Source organism: Falco punctatus (assembly GCF_963210335.1).
Source record: "Falco punctatus genome assembly, chromosome: 8".
Lineage (NCBI taxonomy): Eukaryota > Metazoa > Chordata > Aves > Falconiformes > Falconidae > Falco > Falco punctatus.
In genome coordinates, this window is record NC_137588.1 from 58,251,682 (window position 1) to 58,272,586 (window position 20,905).

A 20,905-nucleotide genomic window follows, 5' to 3' on the forward strand; every position below is an offset into this window, starting at 1 on the left:
ATCTATACAGTCCTTTCATCCTATGCCAGGTTATGGAGGGCTCTGATGAACAGAGGGGACTGAGGAGGGGGTTCTCTGGCCATGAAATGAGCGGGGATTTTCAAAGAGAAATCAAAAGGAAAGAAACAACAAGTGATGTAGCGCCAGCGGGAGGTGTTGGACTTCGGATTCATGAAATTGAACTGTCATTCCCAGGCAGGCACAGGAACGCTTAGTACAGATGTAGTGATCGAGCCAGTCTTCAGACTATCCGTCTATTTGTCCTTGACTTCTTATCATGCGCTTTGGAAGAGGCAGATTACGGCTAAAAGGAAAGAGCACTTTTTGCTGTATTTTATAAATCTGAAAATATTATTGAGAGAGAGAGAAATTGCTTAGTAAGTTCCTGGGAAATTTTAGATGCATGCACTGACTTTAGTGAGGATTTTATCAAAGCAGAAAAAGCAAGACTGCCCCTTAGGAATAGTAACACCGATTTAATAGAGGCTAACATTGCAGAAGAGTTAAAATGACTGTTAGTCTTGTTTTGAGGCAACACTAACCATGAAATACTCGAACTTCCTGGTTTTAGGATGTATTTGGGTGTCTCTCACTTGAAAATTGTGAACGAAATGTGAATGAAGTGGGAAAGAACTGAAGGAGCAAACCTTGTTCTTGTCACCCCATTGTGATAATGGCTCTGGCCAAGGCTCTTTCCTGCACACAGCCCGTCAAGGACATCATAATGTTGCTATTTATATTTATTTTCCCTCTGGCTTTTCCACCCAGCCTGAATGGCAGTGAGCACACATCTCTGACAGCACGCCACCCCTGTTACCACCACTTTGATTTCAAATATAACATTCTTAATCCGATCTGTGGCAGCTGAAACTAGAAAACTACCTAATTAGAAATGAAACGCGCCATCCAGAGGAGAATAAAGCAATTCTTTGATTACACTTTAAAGGATTGAAAGAAAAAAAGGGGAAGACGGAAGAAAAGTTAAATGGGAAACTTTGGTAGGACTTCTATGTGCCCTTAGGGGTTACAATCAATAATTTTTGCCTCCCTGTATGGTTAATGGAGAAAGACACCTCTTCGAAGATCAGTACAACTATGCTTGAAGCTTGGGCATCCTGGCTTAGACATACTGTTTCACTCCCTAAATTTAGATATTTGCATTTTCCCTTCTCCCATCTTTTCTCCCACCCAAGAAAATTCACACTTATTCTCATCAGGAATCCATTGTACCTAGACAGCTATGGGAAAGTGGGGAGAAAATATCACTATGCTCTATCTCTTATACCTCTGTAATTTATCTTCCCTCTTTTCTTGTATCCCCCTTTCCCTGACCTCTTACAGGCTTGTCCTCATGAATGCAACAGAGGCACAGCCAGCACAGCCCTATTACCCTCTGAACCCAAACCAAGGTGACACTGCAGAGGGTTGCCTCCAAAACTCCAGCCAACACCTTCTCCATAGCACCAGTGGAACCAACCTAAACAGCATTAGGAAATAATGATTATCATCTGCAAATGGGTTCCACAATTCAACAGCAAAGTGCTCGCTCTCCATTCAAGCCTGTAGATCTCTTCCATGTGGGGACATAAAAGTCATTACATCTAAAATAAGAGGTAGCCATATGTTACGGGGTGCTGATCCTGGAAGGCTTCTAAGGCAAGGGATGAAGTGGAGCATTGAAAAATAACTTTCACAGGGATTTCAAGTTTTCTAGTTCTTTTCTGTATTTCCTCTGGATTTCTCTTTGACCCCCCCATACCTATTTGTTCTATTTTGTACCTCTCTGTGCCACCCCCTCCCATGTTCACACGTGAGGATGAGGGGGATGCTGAAGCAAACAGTTGCTTGCCTGCTTGTTTTGAAATATTAGAGTGAAACTTAATGTGGTTCCTTGTTTGTGGAGCAAAAAGCTCTTGCTGGGGTACCACTGTAACAGAGCAGCTAAGGGAAATGGATTTTATTAGCCTGGTTTCCAATCCCTTTACTTAGCTGGCTGGTTATTACATATCTATCCCCTTAACTGTGCAAGCAGCTATACAGACAAATAACAGGTGAGGCCTGTGATGACAGGTTGTTACAGTCTGGAGCACCTGAATGGCAAAGCGATTCTTACAGAAAATTGTCTCTGCTCACCTGAGTAACCCCAGGAGGCCTCCGAGGAGCTCGGGGAGAAGCAACAGCCGGGCTGTGCGCTGTGCACGGCTGCAGCTGCCGTGCCGGGGCTGCCCGCAGCGCTGCTCAGCTACCACGCAAACGTCACCATCAACATCGCTGAGAAAAAAGCCTGACCCAGGAGGGGCTCTCGTCTCTGGTAAAGGGGAACAGAGGGGATAATGGCTCACCCCAGCTCACAGTATCAGCTTTAAACTGTGGGAAGCTCTCAGCTGTAGCACAGCACCTTTGCCAGCACATGGCCCAGGTCTGCTCTCCTCCAGCTGTACATGCTCGAGAGACACGCTCCAGCAGCTGCCTGAGCCACAACTCTTGGATCTGGCTGGTCCCTCAGCCCAGGTATTGTTTTGATGCACCTTCTCCTCAGACATTGTCCTGCAAGGCATTTTGCTGATGAAGAGTCTTTGGCCAGCACACCCCAACGCTTAACAGGGATCCGTGGTTTGCTGATCCAGCACTAGTTCCCCAGGTCTCTCACCTTCAGACAGGGAATAGCACATAACAGTAAAGCCCTTCCTTGGGATGGCCAGTTAACAGACTGCTTGAGTCTTCCTTATGCTCCAGCCACTTGTTTTCTTCCTGTAAGTGTCTGAAATAATTAATTTAAGATTTAAAGACCCAAGTTACTGTAGTGTGCCCAAAATAATAAATGTCTCAGATTTTCAATTACCCTAAATGTAGAAGTGTTGGATCCCATTTCTGTATCTAATGCGTCATGCAGAAGCATTACCCCCTTATTCATTAATTAAAACAAGGTCAGCATATTCCCTGATGTCTCTTCATGACTGCACAATGAACAAGCACTGCCTCTGCTGTGGGCAGAGTCCAGTCACAGATACACAGCCCTCCCACCAGAGAGCCAGACTTTGGCTGCCCGAAACGGTCGAGAGAACAGCGCGAGGCTTTGGGAATAAACATATCTGGATATAACAGAAGAGGACAAGGGAGGTGAAGCCGCCTGTGTGTCTCTTAGCCTAAACAAGAAGCACAAAGACACGTTGCTCAGGGGAGAGGTGTGCAGAAGAGCCTTAACTACACCAAAGAATAGCTTTGAGAACTGAAAATGAAATACTTCTTTCATCCACAAAAGACTTCCAGAAATAAGGGGAAGGAGGAAGTAAAAAAAAAGAATAGCGGGGAAAAAATGAAGAAGATCGTTTGCGCCAGGTCTAGTCCCCATCTGTACATACATCCCACTGTCACAGCCCAGATCTGCAGCCACATTATCATGGTGGGCTACACGATAGATACAAGCTCTGTCCTCAAACTCACCCCAGCTCCTCCCACAAGGAAGCATTTACTGGACAAAGGTGGGAAAGATCAGGAAAGAGGTACAGTTTCTCTCTGAGCATTAGCTGTTCTTCCAAACTGTTCCCAGGTGCGGGGTGCATTAACACAGCTAACCAATCCCTGCCACCACCACCACCACACACCCCCCAGTTTTATCAAAGTGTTTTCTGCTTCTGTCTCATCCCATTTCCCTGTCAATACCTTTTTATGGTCCCCAGGCTCTAGCTGCAATATGGCCATGCCATTCTGGTACCTCAGATGTGTAAACTGCCCATTCTCTCCTCCTACCCTTTGTTTTCCCACCTCCTCTGGACTTCCTCTGCCTGGTTTTCATTTTCAAAGATTTTAGAGGTAGTATTTTATTGTAATGGGTTTTATTATGATGATGTACAATACCCTTAAGTGCTTTGGTGAAGGAAGAAAGAAAGGTTGTGCTATAAATAAAATCCTCACCTACAATCAAAGGCAGATAAATGATGGATGCGTGAGGGTGACTGCACACATGTACCTACAGGCAGTTCCTCCGTTGGGTGGTAGCTGCACAGGGAAGAACCAGAGTCATTGCAAAGATGAGGGTATTTGGCAGTGGCTTACTTCCAAAAGAAGTTACTTATAAGGGGGATTCCCTGATAAAAACCTGCACAGCATCCTCTGGACTAGAGCCAGAAAGATTGCTGAAGGCAAAGTAACACCCACAGCACTGTCACAAGACTCAATACTGTGACAGAAACTTCTTTAAACAGCCCTTAAAGACTTGCAGGGATGGCAACACAGCCGTGTTGGATGCTCTGTTCCCGCACTGGTCTCACAATACCGGTTTTCCTACTGACTACTACAGTCCTTGCTGCCATTGCAGCCCATGTCCAATTGCCCCATGCCCAGCGGAAATGAGGAAGAGTGATCACCTTCCTCTCTGCAGCTCCTGTGCGTGTGTTTGAAGGCTGCTGTGGTACCTCCCCACCCATTTTTTCAAAACTAGGGAGACATTTGACTTGTGCTCCCATACAGAACTGGCCGTCAGTTCTGTATCTGTACCAGAAGGTATCTTCAGGGAAGGTGAAGCACAGCAGTGTTTGAGGATCTCTGAAATGTCCATCTGATCTGGCAACTGCCTTGGTGAGCCAGCCCAAAAACTCTTCTTCCCACAAAACTTCTTTCACATCAGTCCAAAAGCCAACCAGGCTGGGAGCCCACAAGTGAACAGGGAGCACCAGCTGCAAACATGCTGTCTGTGTTGTCTTTTCTGCTATGGACTGATACAAATGTTTCTGTTTCCATAGCGTAATTGAGTCTTTATTTTACTAGATTAGCTAACTCTTGTCCCTCATCTGGGGTTTCTGCCCTTTCAAACGGGCCAATGCACAGGCTACTCCTGCTAGAATCATTCTCCAGTGTAATATCTCTAAACACATAACCAATTGTTTTTTAAAATAGGGTTAATAGGTTTAAGAGGTGGGAGGAATTACTACAGCAGGGGAAAGAGAGCAAAGAAAGTTTCCAGCTCTTGAGATTATCCTCCCTTGAGCTATGCTATGAATGAAAGGACCCAGAGGAAGATGACACGAAACAAAACAAAGCTAAAATAGATATTGAATTAAAAAAAAAAACAAACAACCACACACACAAAAAAAAAAACAAAACCAAAAAACAACCAACCAACACCAAAAAACCACAGAGAATAATAGAGGAGGGGGAGGGTATCTATCCTGCAGCTTTACAGACAGTATTAGCATCTTTTTGCCTAATGAGCCATAGATGTAACAGACACACCATGAAAATAAAAGAGGGAGGGAAAAGCAAGCATCAATAATACAGAAAAACAGCAACAGAGGCTGCTGTTAAGCGAATGTCACTTCCCTCACATCCTCCGAGTCTTCCCAACCAGCTGCCCTCCTCCCTTCCCAGATGATTATTGTCTGACTCTCTTTTAGCACTTTATCTCCACAATCATTTGTTTATCATTATGTCCTGGGGTTTAGAGCTGACAGCAGCCGAGGGGTGAGATTCAAGGGTGCCTCCTGAGGAGTCCCTTGCCAGTGCCAACATCTCACAATGCAGAGAGGTGCTCCCACCTCACTAAAGTTGGGAAGAGAAGGGGCCAGAGTGCAGGAGGACAGTGATGTTTACCTCTCAGTATGTCACAGGTGGGTTTTCATGCTCAGGAAAAACAAAAAGACCCATGCCTGTCAGCGTGCGTTAGCACAAGCACGCTTGGTGGGACATCCCTTTGGCTTGAAAGCCCTATGCTCACTCACAGAAGCAACACCAAAGCTTCCACAGCATCATCCACCATCCTTAACAGTTATTTTACTGGCACAGCTCTTAGGCGAGAAGCTGGGGCAATGGCAGGAGTGCCAACCAGGCAGAGGCCCGCCACTGTCCCGTCTTCTCACTTAGAAACTTCTGTCAGTAACTTGGACATAAAATGCAGCTGGTTCTAAGTTAAACTACCTTTGCTCTCTGTTTGGGCATATTAATAAGCCCTAGCCTGTTTCTTTCTCTTCCCTGCTTTTTTCTCCTTCCTCCTTCCTTAACCCATCAGTCCTTCCTCCTGTTGTTTTTTTCATCTGCAGAGCCTGCCTTCAAGGTTTATTCCTTTCCCACAAGATTATTTGGAGGTTTGCTTGTGCAGGGCGAACAGCATTTCTGTAATAAAGCCTCAGCCACATTCCATTAGTGTCATTTCCATCTGCAGAAGTGAAGTGTCAGCTAATAAAAGGTAGCACAGACCCCTTGGGCAAGATAAAATGAGAGAGCAAGAGAGGGGGGGAAAAAATATCTACCGTCAAAGATGGAGAAATGATAAATGTCTTTCCAGAAGGAGAAGCACCTGGAATAGGAATAAGGGAACATTGGGGGAAGGGGAGGGGAAAGGAAGGAGGGGGGGTATATTACCTCTGCTGAAAGAGCTTTGTTTCTGAAAGATCTTATTAACTCAAAAATCACCTGCTACCCATATTTTCTGTTCACCAAAGGCAACATGCAGCCTTGCCGCACCTCTGTGGGGAGATGTTAATGTGCAATTGTTGTCTGCAAGCAGTAACGGCCCGGGGGAGCCAGGGGGGCTGTGCGGCAGGGTCCAGCACCGCAGGCAGAGAAATCAGCACAGGCTGGGACCTGTGCGGCTCTGCTGAGCATCGCCTCTCCACAGGGATGAGAGGAGACAGGGTGTCGCTGGCTGTCTCTGAGCTGTGAGACCCACAGGCATTTCTCAGCAGCCAGATAAAAGTTTGTCTGTCTAAGCTGTTCTCTGACTCCATGTCAGTTGTCTAACAGGTCCCCCATCCAGATGATGTAAGAACAAGGTGCCTCGGGGTACATCAAAGGGTACACACACCCCTGCAGCTTAGGGGCATGTTTATGACCCATTTGGTCCTTGTCTGCTCCCATTACACAGAAGGGAGGTGACTGCAATGCTGCTGTGGCCTCAGTGCTGTCCATTAGTCCCCACCAGCCCCATCTGCCCTGCAGTGAAGCAGGCACATCAGTGGTTGCCCATCTCTCCACAGCACCCTTCCCTCTGGACAAGGACAGAGAGGTCCAGATACCATGAGAGGGAAAAAAAAAATAAATATATATGAATCAGGTTTAGTCAGGAACAAGGGTCCATTTTATTCCTGCAGCTAGAATTTATCTTCCTGATCTCAGATGATCTTTGTCTAGACTTGGGCTCCAATTCTGGAGAAGTCTCAGCTCCCTGCTGAATTTATCCATGATGCTCAAGCTTTCCAGGGCAAGATCACTACTACTCAACTTTACAAGCAGTTCTGAGCCCTGTTAGAGAAACACAACCATAAAAGCATCTCTGATTAGATTGCTGCCGATGCAGCAGCTCTTAATGCCATAAGCTGTGTAGCAAGCACAGGCAAACACGACCACACAAAAGGGGTCAAGTGTGCCATCCTCCAGAGCTGTCAGGTCTCCAGCTAGGCCACTGAAGCTATTGGCAGCTGGCAGAACATGACAACCTTCAGGCTTTTTACATTACCCTGAAGAATACAATCAGTCCACATTAAACCCAAAGGCCACATTCACAAGGTCTTCCTCAGCAGCGTGCATCTCAGCCACAGACATTTGTTCTATAATATACAATGCACATGCACGCACACATATAGATTTTTCTCAAAGTATCAGCCAAACATTCTTCACTTTTTCCCTCAGAAACAAGGCTGTTGCCCTTTTTGCTCTTAAACCTACCAGCAATACTTTACTGTCAACATTTTGGAAAGCAATCGCCACAAACAAAGCAGCCATACAGGTAAATACAGAAAGCTCTAGTCTTTAAAGGCCTCAGGTTCTTAGCTGAGCAACCAAGAAACTCGGGATAAATTTGGGACTTTCCTTTTGATTTTAAATGGAAATGTTATCACCTGGTAGTCACTCTCCTCTCCTCACTGCTTTGACTACATATGGATTTTTTTCCTACATCTGTATCGAAGCATCATCCCTGGGGGCACCAGCAACGTTTTTAGGTCTGTGACAGATAACCATGTCCCTCCAATTTCTCGGCTAAAAACTTCCTAAACTCACCTAGCTCAGCACTCCCGGGAGCCAGCCGGATAGCAGTTTGCTTAATAAAAGTTGCCTTTATACAAAGATCTAAATCCTATTTTCCAAGAACTGCCGGGGGATTTTCAGGCTGTAATCCACCTACTGATGACCCTCCACAGCAAAAAAACACTTTTATGTTTCTAGGTGGGATTTTTTTGTTTGAGAATAACACCAGCTTTTTCTGGTGGCTCTGGGAGAGGGGGATGCGAGAGCACCTCAGGATTGCCACAGGCAGAGAAAAAAGGTTGGGCAGTTTTTTTCCACACCTGCTGCACAGCCAGTTATCAGAGATGACAGAAGAAGAGGGATCACTGAAGAGGCTGCAATTCTTGGAAATTTTTTCTCAGGTTCAGCGTGGAAATCTGAATGAACCGACAGGTCTCTGAAGGAGCTTGGGAAGCCCTTTTTGCTACTTTAGAGGCAGACTCTTCTGTTATCCTATCGCTGTACAGAGCATCCAAGTCACTTCCCAGGCAAGCCCTGGGGACTCCCAGCTGTGCTGAGAAATCTTCATCCTGATGTGGATGAGCCACCGTCTCACCCTCCTGCCACAAGAAACTGTCACCTGGATAGAAACGAGGCTGGTACGACAGGAATATTTAAAGCTACGAACAAATATCCATCAATGGTTCAAAATATTTGAGGAATATTTGCTCGTCTCTAGGGCCCAGAAAACCATATTGTACAAAGCTCCTCTTCCTGAGAAGAAATTCGCACTGGGCCTTTAAGCCTCGGGAACGCACGCGATGGATTATTAACAAATGTGAGTGGAAGGGTAGCTCAGTTTAATGTCACCTTTGTATACACACAGGCTTCCATCCTTTCTTCACAGAAAGATTATCCTCCCCACAGATAGATGCTGGAAGTCATCCAAGAATTTAAGAACATTCTTTCATTCACAGGTGGTTTTGGAGCTTACAACAGCAGTGCTTACTCTGGAAGATGATGAGGGAGAGAATTGCCTTGGCCCTTCAATCAGCTTTTGCCCATTTCGCATCAAATTGCAATCTGATAATACTCAGTACAAACTAGAACACTCTAATACAAACAGAAATGGCTCCAGCAGCCAGAAGAAACACTAACGACAGAAATTAAATGGAAAGACACCAAAGCATGCAGCGCTCCTCACTGTCTTGGTGGACAGGTTGAACATGGGTCTGCAAGTGTGCCCCTATGGCAAAGTGGGCCAGCAGCATCGTAGCGTGTGCTAGGCAGAGGGTTGCCAGCAGGTCGAGGGAAATGTGGTCATTCCCTTCCACTCAGCACTGGTGAGATACATCTGGAGTGCTGTGTCCAGTGCTGGGCTCCCCAGAGCAAGAGAGATATGGACATCTTGGAGGGTGTCCAGCAAAGGGCTGTGGAGATGACTAAGGGGTTGGAGTGCCTGATGTACAAGGCAAGGCTGAGAAAGCTGGGGTTGCTTAGCCTGGAGAACACTCAAGGAGACCTTAACGATGTGTGCCAATACCTGATGGAGGAAGTAAAGACAACAAGACCAAACTCTTCTCAGTGATGCCTAGAGTCAGGATGAGAGGCAAAGGGCACAAAGCAAACCACAGTAAATGAGCACTTTCTGCAGCTCTTGTCTCCTTCCAGAGCAAATCCCACGCAGCAGCAGAGACTTTCATGATCATGGCATTGACACTGCAGAAATCAACGCTTAATTCTCATCTCCACCTCTCATCAAGCCATTTTGCTGGGATCAGTGACAGGAGTGAGAAAGGCCCTGTTCTCCTCGCTCAGAAATCCAGGGTATGAGGCTGAATTCACCAATAAAGCTTCAGGAACAGCAGACAGAGAGGGATAATATTTGAAAACTCATTGAGCTGCTGACAGCAGTCTAACAAAGGATCATTACAAAGACATGCAGAAGCTGTGACCAGGATGCAGCAAGTGAGTCCAGGACTGAGAGACCTTAGTTACAACAGCAGGATGAAGTGGAGCTAAAATCCATAGCAGCTAAAAAATTATGACCTGACAGTGATACCAATTCTGGAGGGACTGGGGAGGGAAAAGAAACAACAAAGCTACTTAAAACCATATCAAACATACAGAACAAGGGCCATGAGCTTAAAGATGTGGAAAGGTTGTGCCACAAAGGAGCAGAGGTGGAAATAAAGAGAAGTAAAAACAAAACAACTGCAATGGAGATAGCAATGACAGTGAGAGCAGGATAAAAAAAGAAGCTGGACAAGAATACTGACAAGTCAAAAACATTGATCCTCAGCTTCCTTAGCCAAACAAGACTGGAAACAGGGTACCAGTTGGGCTCCGGGGAGGATGGAGAAAATCCAGACAGGCCATCTGCTGTTCCCTCTCCTCCAGACAAAGTCTGGGGATTGTTCACACATACGCTGTTACATTGATAGCTGTTGCTGCGAGGTGTAGATGTTTGACCAGGGAAGAATCAGGTTTGTAACATCTAGAGGCACCTTAACATACTTCTCACATGGAAATAGTGCAATGACTCTGCAAACAAATACCTGTCCTGCAGTTTCTTCAATGGCAAAGGAAGATGGTCTGTGCCACCAGGTTTTTTATCCTCACTTATCCAGCCCCAGGAGAACCCCACTCAGACTGAGAGCCCAGATATGTCTCAACACCTCTAGCAGCCTATGTTTCGCAAGTAAGTGCCAAGATCAAAGAAAGAAGGGAGAAGAAACCCACAGGATTTTCTGCTTTAGGACAGTTGGATTGTCTTAAAGCCAGTGTTGAGGAAATTATATAAGCTGCCCTTTCTGGCCTGGGAGATGGCCTCCTCTTTGCTCTACATCTATTTCATCAGATCAAAATTACTCCTGTTGCCAAGATATTTGAAAGCAAATTGCCAAAAAACTTCAGTCACTATCCCCAGCTACTGATTCCCCGACAGGACCCAGTACCCAGTCTGATTCTCACCAAGACATGATTTGTAGGCACAACATCCTCACCAAGATGCCTCAAGAGGGAGAGGCAGTACATAACCCAGGAAATACTACATGCAAAAAACCCAACAAGACTTAGTAGATTCAATCCTTTTTCATTCGGAGGTAACTTCCATATTCATTTGGACCCCAAAAGTATGTGGAGGAACAGGAAGCAGCAATTAAATGGTGCAAGCACGGGGTGAGAACACGTGTGTCTGATACCATCCCATGTCAGTGACTTTGACAGGACAAAGCTTTGGAGAGGGTTTCAGCCACAGACGGAGAAAATGCTACCCCAGTGAATCACAATGCTGGGAAAATTAATTAGCTCCTGTTAAGTCAGCTATAAGCATACACAGCTCCGTGCCCACCCAACCTTTTATCATTATTACAGAATCACAACATAATCTGCCACCGCAGTCTTCCCAGACCAAGGCCAGGACTGAAATAGTAGGGCCTCTGGCTGTGGAGAGTGTGCTGCCGTTGTAAATGTGCACAGAGAGACGGCTGCAGCTCAGAACTGAGATGAACCTCTCCAGCAGCTTCATCAGAGGCATCTCTGCTTCCAGGGAAGGGTTCTGACTGGGAGATATGTGCAATGGCAGGACTGTGAGGGCAAGAGGCATCCAGGGTGGAAAAGGGTGGCAGTGATGAATTTGGGGATAAACACACTGTATAATTTCAGGAGAGGCAAAGAAGTCAGAAGCACGATACCTGCAGGTCAAACCCAGAAAAGAGTAACAGCACTGCAGACTGGCTGACTTGCAGAAGCCTCAGGCTGGAGCTGAGGCATATTTGCAGACTTAAACAGGAGATCAAAGCACACTGAGGACTTGGCTCAAGCCTTTTCCAGCTAAGGGAAGAGAAACCTTTCTTACCTGTGACAGCAGGTTAAATGCTATGATTTTCAGCCTAAGGAATTGCCTCCTCTTCAGAAGAGACAGACCTGATAGTCCTTCTGATTTGGACTGTTCTGGATGGGGGTCAGCTGGCTGTTCCCAACCACCGGCAGCCTGGACTGCTGGATGCCAGCATGCGTGCCCATTCATTTCTGAGCAATGTGGATGTTGACCTACACGCATCAGGAGTCTTCCAGACTCATAGTGTATGATTAAAGGGTCCAGAGCAGGGTCCCCAAACTTCCAGCTTTTGTTTGTCATAGCACTGAGAGCATTTAGCTGAAAAGTCTTTTTTTAAAGCTTCCTAGGCAGGTAAAGATGGGCATCAGGAATAGAAGTGTCCTTGCATTACAGTAGCCCGTTCACCATGCCCTGCCTCCCCTTCTTCTCTTGCAGTCTAAATTTTTAGCTAACCCTGTGCACCCTTCATTAGGAGGCAGTCGTCCATCTGTATCCTACACCAGCGTGCAAATATGCTGACATGCAAAGCGCATGTTTCCCTGCTTGCAGGAAACACGCTGTGTAATGAAAGCATCTCCCAGCAGGAGGGACAGAACTTGTGTGCCAATTACCTTGGCACGCACCATGGGATCAAATGGGGCAAGAGCATAGCAGTAGATACAGCAAAGCTGAGATTTCCTGCCAGCCTCTGCACTCAGCTTAATACTGCCTTGTAATGAAGTCATTTTGGCCTGCAAGACACACAAGCAGATGGGCTGTCATTCAGGGGCTACCGTCTGCACCATCCGTTCCTTGGGGTTTGAACTTTATTAAGGTCGGTGTTTTACAAACGCAATCAAGGAAGCAAGCTTGAGAGATATTGTGACAGCAATAAAAGTGCGTCCTGCTTCATCAGCGCTTCTTCAAAAATTAGTGTAAATGTCCTCAGTGGCAAACAGTGTTTAGTGCTGCTCAGCGCAGGAGAGGGAGGCAGGAAAAAGAGACTACACAGGGTTTTTAAAAATAAAATTCAAAGCAAGTTTGCCACAATGACTAAATCACAAGCAACTGCCTCCCTATAGTGCCCCGCTGCATGAAACTCCTTCCTGATATAAATCAGTGCCATATCTAACCAAATATAAAAGCTGTGCCTCTCTTGCTGCATAGTTTACCTTACTCCAAGACGTTAGCAAAACTAGCATCTTCATCTCTTCAGACAATTGCAGTATCTCACCTTACACTGCAGCATGCAGCCACACCATGGGTTTGTTGCTTATAACGCCACCACAGCCACCCATCAGCCCTACAGTGCCTGATGTCACTGTACCATCCCTATTCTTGTTTTGCATCTTCTTTCCCTGCACTGCCATGGGGACTTGAGAGCAAACTGCATGGTGAACCTTAAAAATCAATTCCAATTATGAAACCTCATTTTCACTGCTTCCAAAGTATTTTGTTCTAGATAGACATTCAAATTTTGCTCCAAAATGAGTTTTCTTTTCTTCTTTTAAACAATATTATATGAGACGATTTTCGAATTTGTGAAAGTGTCTGGGGAAGAAGGAAGGAGGAACAATACATATTCTCACAAATTTTCTTAAAAATACCCAAACAGACAGATAAATAAGAAAGTAAATAGCATCACATTTGGTGAAAAAAATGCCTCAAGGCTTGAAACTGGGCAGCATGGCCCCAAAATACTAGTTTGATTTTCCTGAGAAAAAGGGCAACTGAAGCAAAAAGAAAATAATTCTGCATCAGCTCTCCAGAGCATCCTTGCACAGCAACCGATCCAGCTCCCTTCTTGCAGGGAGGAGAAATCACACCCCCGTATTGACTTCGCCGCACACTCTCCCTGCCAACCCTGATAAGTTCATGGTCTGCTGTCCCTGAGCTGCCGCTGGGCCAATTTGCATGAGGAAAACTGTAAATGTCACACTGAAACACGCACAGTAATATTCTCCCAAAGCAAATAAAGCTTAGGACAAGTAAGCAAAGAAAATTACGCCCACAAAGCAGTTGTAAATCAGCCCCTTTCCAGGCTTTTTGCAAGTTTTGTTGCCTCGTAAGTATTCAGCAGATTCAAAGATTTCACGCAGACAAAAGTCTAGCATTTTCCTACTTTCTCACCATGAAATTAAAGTCCTTTACAGCACAAAGTGTGCCATCACTCTGTTAACATAGGACAAGGGACACCTCGCTTCTGAGGTGGAAAGTATAAGGATCCCCCTTCCTGCCTCTGGAAAACCCACACAGAGTCATAGAATTGTTTAGGTTAGAAAAGACCTTTACAGTCATGGAGTCCAACCATTAACGTAACACTACCAAGTCCACCGACGATCGGGGACCTCAATGTCTGTCTTGTAGTGAGGGGCTTCATTAAACACCAGTAGTTTAACTGGGAGACAGACAGAGCTTCACCCCACAGGACTGGAGGCATTTAACTGGGATGCTGAAAATGGAAATAGTAACTAGTCATCCTGGGCCCTTGCTGGGGCAGAGAGATGTCTCCAAAGGATGATTTGCTCCTCTGAGGTCAGCCCAGTGCAGGTGCTTTTCACACGCTGCAGACTGAAAGGGGAGGTTGTGTGAAGGTTAATGTAGATGCTTCAGGACCAAAGTTTGGTGGGCTGAACCTGGGGTGTGAGACATCAGCTTTTAATGTAAAGTCTCCAAGGAGTAGGGAATCTCTCCTGTCCTGGGGAGCAGCAGCTAACAACTCTCCAAATTAAAAACTATTTTATTTTACCTCTTTCTGTGGGAACTAACCAGAATGTGCCTACATATAAATCCATTGCTGGTGAGGAACCAGCAGACTCTCCACAGCTGCATCAGCCCAATGAGTAAATAAAGCAGAATCCAAATAAACCATTTCCACTAATTGGCACAAGCCACCTAGCCCACACTGCACCAGCAGAGCGCACCGTCCCTGACTGCACAGTTCCTTTCCTCTCAAGCTTTCCCTAATATGTTTTCAAAGACTGAAACTCTCTCACTACATCCCAGGTAATGGAGAGTAAGATGGGCAAAACGTATATCACTGCCTTGTGACCAGTCTCTCAGTGCTACGCACAGTCAGCCGTAAAGAAAGACGGTGTTTAAGACGACCCTGGCAAGGGTCAAAACTACCTTGTGGTAAATCATTCATTCACCTGCTTCCTGAAACTTGCTCTTCCAGATCACTGGTGTTCTGGGTGAGGTTTACAATGGATATTTTTCCCCTCTCAGTACAGGATCACTTAGCTCTGGCAGATACATCTGGTGATTCCTGAAGCAGCAGGGACAGAGCTAACAAGGTGGCTGCAGTGCAGCCCTCAGCCCAGGGGGCTCAGGGACAGGCTAGGACAGTGGAAGGACAAGCTGGAGTGGGACAGAATGGGCCTACCCTATCCCTCATATCAAAGCAAAGACTGATTTCTCTCCATGCATCTGAGCAAGCCCAGGATTTTTATCAGCTTCTCCTCTCCCCAATTTCTTCATCAGTCCCTTTTCTCCAAAAAAAAACTCACCCTCTTTACCTCTTTTGTATCAGCTTTCCTTACACTGCTGTGCACAGGCTCAGTGTGTACCTAAGGTAAAAGCTCCTGAGAGCACATAAAGGCACAGAATTACTTTTCAGCAAGCAGTAAACTGAGATTGTGACCAACGTGCCTCATGTTATGCAAATACACAGTGCTGGATAAACAATTATGCAAAGCCAGCCCCTAAGTGGACAAACTATAGTGCATGTTATCACGGTGCCTTTCAGGGAACGTTGAACCATGCTCTGATTTTACAGCCTTTCCTTCCACAATATGCTGATTTCCAGGCTAAAGAAACAATCTGAAAACAGGGAAGAGAATTTCAGGGTAACTGGATAGAAAAAGAAAAGGAAAATGCGTATGTAGCTTGGAAGCTGCTCTCCAACCCTCCAAGCTCCTTTCCAGTGTGCCTAAAGTTCTCAAAAGTTTGTTTGGGGGGAAGAAAAAAAAAAAAAAGAAAAAGAAAAAAAAAGTGCAATTAATCCATTCCACTTTCCCAAAACTTCCCAACATATAAAACTCGGCATAAATCTCCTTCATGGAGTTACTGTAGTGCCTTCAGCAACCTTCTTGCATCTCTGGAGACATTCAGCTGCACTAAGGTTCCTCCAGCACGAGGGACTCAGCCAAGGAAAAAGAATTTCCTCATGTCCTTCCTCTCTCTCACACTGAACAAGCAATAGCACGGCCCCAAGGATGCTGCCGTGAGGAAGGAGTTTAGGCAATACAGGACTGATTCAGCAGCTTGGTACCTCACGCGGAAGCGCTGGGCTAACATGACCTGTATCTGTTGGGAGAGAGGAGATGCAGAGGTGAGGGAGGTAAAACATAGCCCTAAATAGTTTTGTACCATCTCATGAATTCTCTTTAGAGTTATGTCAAATGTGGGAAGCAGGTGGCATAAATGAAAAAGCTCAAGAAAGGTCAAGCCTGGGAGGAATTGAGCAAGAAGCTTTTCATGCAGGGAAGAACTGATCTGAAACAGCCTCTTGCCAGAGGCAACCAGGCAAGAAAAATCAAGTAAATAGCTTTGAAGGAATTGGAGGATAGAATTCATCTTATTTTAAGCGTAAAAAAAATGAGGTATGTAACCTAGGCTTGTCACCCAGGCTCCTTCAACAGCAGAAAGGGAGAAAGGCACCTTAGAAGGCAAGTAATCCTGGATACCTGTGAAAGTGCCTGTTAGCATGGATCCTGGATCTGTCTCAAACGTGCTCAGAGAGATGAAGTTAGGCAAGTAAAATCCCAACCTTAATCACCGCAGAGCTCCTGGGAAGGTGACAAACATTTGCCAACATGAATTTAATGAGGTGTCTCCCTGGACCAGCACCCCACCAACAGGTATTAAGAGAGACTATGTGGATGTGAGGCTGGCCATCTGCCAGCTTCAGCCAACCAGCAAAACTCAGCAAAACCAAACCAAACCAAACCAAGACGGTCTTTACTAGCCTTTAAATACCCGAGGGGGGAGGGGGGGTATTGAAAAAAGATGGAAAAATACAAGGAAAGATGATGGACACTAAATGCAATAAACGAAAAAAATACATTATCTTCAGTTCCTCTTTGCCTGGTTCTGTAGTAATTTCAGAAAGAATCGTTAGGTTATGAGATAGATTTTATTTATTCCTGATAAAAGAGCAACGCTACATTTTTGACAAGAGTTCTTCAATATGCCACCTGAGTAGTTCTAATAACAGATAATAAAAATGAAATATGATAGGATTCCTAAGAAGATCACAGCTGTGAACCGGGGAAGCTATTTCATAGCTCTTCCTTAGGAGGTAGCCAGATTTCCTAAGGATAACAAGTAAGTTTTAATCAGTCCCTTTGCAAAGGGTGTGGGGTAAGTTTTCAGGATGTGGCTTTATTCCCGTCTTAGCTGTAGGTGTTACTTAAGAATCAAAGTAAAGCGAGAGGCTTATAGCTGGATGAAGGCAAACTACCTCTGTAGCTAAGTAGCAGTGGAAAGCAATGGTGCAGGGGTAGGAAAGATGGTGAGTTTTATTGTGAGCACCAAAGGCTCTGCAGCTGCAGAAGGAAAAAGCACCTCATCATCGTGCTTCAGGGTCCAACGTCAGTGAGAAGATACTCTCTCTGCCATTAGACAGCACCATGTTGGGAGCAAAGGGTAAAGTGTTTTCAGGCTTTCCCTTATCCTATTAATCTGTCATTACTGGAAACTAGATTTACTCAACCGTCCCGGGTCTAGTTCTTACTTTAGCTATACAGACATAAATGTGGCATTAGCTCTCTAGACCCTTGGACTGATCCTGGCTGTAGGCCCATGCCATTCTGAAGGCAGCCTGGTCTTGCACAGCCCAAATTGCCTGTTAGTTCTCCATGGATTTACATTTGCACAATGTCTGTTATGGGGTGCCATGAAAGCTGGTTGCGAAGAAGAAACACATGAGATGCTTAATGAAACCATCCTTCCATGTATCAACTCTATACATTAAGGCATCAAATCTGCTATTGCTTCTGTTAGGTCAGCTTTTGTTGGCCTTTGTCTTTTGTATTAGTTTCTCCTTGCTTTTCAAACACACTTCCACTGTCCTAACAGAGCTCCTCCACCACTAAAACCCCTACAATCAGACTGCAAAGGAGTCAGAGGGAAACTGTCTTTGCTGTTGGCTGCAGGCAACAGAACAGAAATGCTGTGGAAAGTGGCAGTGATTATGCAATACATAAATCATAGGGACAGTATTTTCTCTCTTCCCTTTGCACAGATCCCATACATCACGGTGACTCAGTGCAGTTCTCCCAGTAGGGACAAATTCCAACTTCTAATGCACTTTCCATCTGATTCCTCCATGATAACAGATGGGTCGCTGTCCTGAGATATTGCATTTTGATAGTAATATATTAAATACCTCTGTGTTTCAGAAAAATTTGGTTTGTGGACCCAGCATGAATCTCATTTCAGTGGTTTGAGTTGTGCGTTTTACCACTGATGAGAGAAAACCCCTTCAGTCCAATGGCTATCATCTTGCCTCCCCTTCTCCTCTAGTATTTCTGGTTGTTTCACCACTCTTCCTAGATGTGATAAATCACATAAATTTAATTTAGAGATTATACCCCTGGCTTTGAAGGCAGACAAGGTTAGCTCACTGCTTGTAGCCTGCTAATCTTATAAAACTCCTCCGTTCCCACTTGGCTGAAACTGTTGTTGGGGAGTGAAGGGAGAGCAATATCTATTCTACAAAGTGTTTGGAACTTTGTTGGACACTTGCAGATGGCATCCTGGCCACTGTCCAAACTCTCGTACAGCTGCATAAGGGCAAATGCTGTAATGCTGAAGATTTTCATAAGCCCCACGCTATTGCAAATTCTATCTCAGCAGCACGAAGCTGGTGCTACCATTTCCAAACTCTTCCCAGCCTTTCTGATCAGTTACAAATTTCTCTCAGATACAAGATTTTCCTCAAACCTAAGTAGTTCCCATTGCACTACCTCCTTGTGCACGTTTGTTTGTGACGATTGCTGCCTTCTTTCTATGAAACTGGAAGCCAGGACTCCTTCGCTAAAGCACCACCAGCTCTGCAGAAGAGGTGCATGAGAAAGGAGAATTCCTGCTGTCTGAAGGAGAGCACGGTTTCTTGCCTGTAAGAAGAGCTTTTGGCCCCAAGCCGAGGGTTAAAAATAGCGACCAAGCACATTCTCCATGCAATTTTTCTTTTATTTATAAATTCCCTTTCTAAGGAAACATGTATCACCAGTAGGGGATTAAAATCAGCTGTTTCACGGGCATCCCAGGTGGCTGTCTTTCCTCTCTTTTCCTAATATTTCCTTTAGGCTTGGATAGTTTTTATTGGGTTTTTTTCCTCTTTGCTCTTTCCCACGCCTGAACAGTCCTTGGCTTTGGCAGGCACAGAGACAGCAGTTTTATGACATGCATTTTTTAATGTATCAAAACATACTCTTTTGATTAATTTTTTAAAAAGCAAACTCTGCTCACTCAAGGTTAATATCTTTCCCACTTCAACTGAACATAACAGAGTTCCAGGTGTTGCTGCTGTTAAAAATCTTTAAACAAAACCCTCATCTTCAGAAATTAACAGGGCAAAACCAGCAGCTTCCTAGATATCCAAACCAAGAGATATTTCTGGACCCTTTGAGAAATGGCTCAGAGTGTTCTTCAGTGATGACAGTTTGGCATATTTGATAGACATTTATGTGAAGCTATGATAGCTGTATGAGCCCAATAGCAGCTGCCCAGATAATTCACATTAGTAGCTCCCTACAGCTCCAAGTGCCGTACATACAGGAAATGTGCAGAAATCACACACTGACCTCAGACAAGCATGCAACGTTCTCCTTACTTAGCAAGTCAGTATTTCTACATCCAACACCAAGAAGAAATTGCCTCCAGTCAAAAGCCTGCATGCTCTTTGCTGGGTGACCATCTGAGATGGCCTTTAGGAAAAAACATAAGGAAGGGAGGGAGGGAACCATCACTTCAGCCAGCCCTGACCATCCAGGACTCCTCCAGACAGGGTGCCAAGGCAGTGCTGCTGCTGCTGCTTTGCCAGGACATCAGAGAACAAGGTGATTTGCAAGCAATTCACATACGTTCACTTTGATCTTTCTCACAAACTTGAGTAACCTCACTAGATTTTAATCAAGTTCTTTAGAGCTTTAACCTACACTTTTAATGCATTGAAGTTAGGCATCTCAGCTTGTTTCAAGCTTTACACACAAGAAGGTAACAAGTATTACACTCTTTTTTTTTCCCCTTCAGTTCAATGAAGAAAACGTTGGACAAGGGGAAAACATTTTGTTTTACCATTTCTACAGTGGATTTCCCTTGGATCTACCTACTCTTACAAATACTATAACATTTTAAGAAAGATCTGAATCCGAAATGAAGGAGACTTACCAGACAGGACCAGAAGGAGCATCTCATGCACTGGAGAAGACTGTGATCAGAAGCAACAGAGAAGTCAAACTTTGCATCTTGGTAGAGTGCAGAGGACCACACAACAAACCCAGACCAACAGTATCGATAAGAGTAAAGCATGGAGGGCCTAGAAAGAAAAATCAGGACATTTTTTTTAAAAAAAACCCACACATCAGATTCACAGGTACAAGCCAAGGTCTCAGCTGAACAAGTAAAGAGGCATCTTGATGTATTTTTAGCCTAACTTCCTAGTGAAGCGAGTGGCTGAGCACATATATATTAGCAATCCCTCTTAAATTATTTTGGAAATTTTAAACCACATTTGAAGAGGGGAGAAGAATTTCAGAGATACCCAAATCTGACTTGTCCCACCAGGACTGGAAGCCAGGGAGAAGAGAGAATTTATTAATACTCCCACTGAAGAGAAAATACAGTGCAGGCTCAGCCCTTACTGAACACACAAGAATTATTTTTTTTTTTTTAAAAGGGGGGTCTGGACCCACATATCAAGCTCAGAGTTGTAAGCCGAGCCCAGGACACCAATCATACAATCATTTAGGTTGGAAAAGACCTTTAAGATAGTTGAGTCCAACCGTAAACCTAACACAGCCAAGTCCACCACTTAACCATGCCCCTAAGTATCACATCTATGTGTCTCTTAAACAATTCCAGGGCTGGTGACTCAATCACTTCCCTGGTTAACCAATGCACCAGAAAGACAGCTTCTAG

General features: G+C 44.9%; 1 long non-coding RNA gene across 8 annotated transcripts in view; it reads right to left on the bottom strand.

Moving 5' to 3' along the window:
• The window catches only part of LOC308068585, a 169,190-nt gene that overhangs the window by 108,630 nt on the left and 39,655 nt on the right, over positions 1-20,905 (bottom strand). For all 8 annotated transcript variants that reach the window (XR_013930012.1, XR_013930013.1, XR_013930014.1 and 5 more), the window contains exon 2: positions 20,156-20,303. This is a non-coding gene — a long non-coding RNA (uncharacterized lncRNA). The remainder of the gene's footprint in view (positions 1-20,155; positions 20,304-20,905) is intronic.